The 1,032-nt window shown below is 41.5% G+C and overlaps 1 non-coding gene across 1 annotated transcript; it reads left to right on the top strand.

Annotated features, from left to right (window-relative positions):
- Window positions 1–756: 756 nt before the first annotated feature.
- LOC115029679 lies at window positions 757–863 on the top strand. Its single transcript, XR_003835228.1, has one exon. It is a non-coding gene; the product is annotated as a U6 spliceosomal RNA (small nuclear RNA).
- Window positions 864–1,032: the final 169 nt, after the last annotated feature.

Genomic DNA, 1,032 nt, shown 5'->3' with positions numbered 1-1,032 from the left:
GCATGAGACAGCCTCAAACAAACAAATAGGGTCAGCAGGAGGGAAGTGTGCTTGCTGTCGAACACCACAACCTGAGTTCAATTCCCCAACCCCACACAGTGGAAAGAGAGGACCAACTCCTGCAAGCTGTTCTCTGAGTACCACACAAGTGCCGTGGTGTGTGTTACATGCATGCATACATACATACATACATACACAGCAAATAAATGTTAAAAAGTCTTCCCTATGTTCTTCCTTCAGCTCATCTTTTGCTTTATCTGTTCCTTACTAATGTCACTGCACTGAGATATGTTTTAAAAACTTACATTTTAAAAAATACTAAAAAGTGGGGACAAGGTGGCTCAGGGGATAAAGGAGCTTGCTGCCAAGCCTGACAGCCTGAGTTCAGTCCCCAGAACCCATGGTGGAGAGAACAGACGACAGAAAGTTGTTCCTTGACATTCATACATGTACATTGCCTGGCATGGTGGGTGTGCCTTTAATCCCAGCACTCAGGAAACAAAGGCAAGCAGGGGTACATAGCCAGTTCTCATAGCTAGAACTACATATAGAGACCCCAACTCAAAAAAATAAAAATAAAAACCAGCAACAACAACATCAAAAACATTTTCCCATACATGAAATAACTAAATATTTAAAACGTTCAATAATTTAAAACAAATAAGTAAACAAAAACAACTTAACCTGTCAGGGTACACACACCAGAAATCCCAGCACTCTGTAGGCTGAGAGAGGAGAATTAAAATGTCCAAGGCCGTGCTCGCTTTGGCAGCACATATACTAAAATTGAAACGATACAGAGAAGATTAGCATGGGCCCTACACAAGGATGACACGCAAATTTGTGAAGCATTCCATATTTTTGGACATGCAAACTTTATATGCCCCAGTACAGGGGAACGCCAGGGCCAAAAAATCGGAATGGGTGGGTAGGGAAGTAGGGGGGAGGGTATGGGGGACTTTTGGGATAGCATTGGAAATGTAATTGAGGAAAATACGTAATAAAAAAAAAAAAGAGGTTATAACCAAAAAA

The sequence above is a fragment of the Mus caroli genome, chromosome 16 (genome assembly GCF_900094665.2).
Source record: "Mus caroli chromosome 16, CAROLI_EIJ_v1.1, whole genome shotgun sequence".
Classification (NCBI taxonomy): Eukaryota; Metazoa; Chordata; class Mammalia; order Rodentia; family Muridae; genus Mus; species Mus caroli.
Note: the sequence above shows the minus strand (reverse complement) of the source record. Positions and strands in the feature narration are given on the sequence as shown.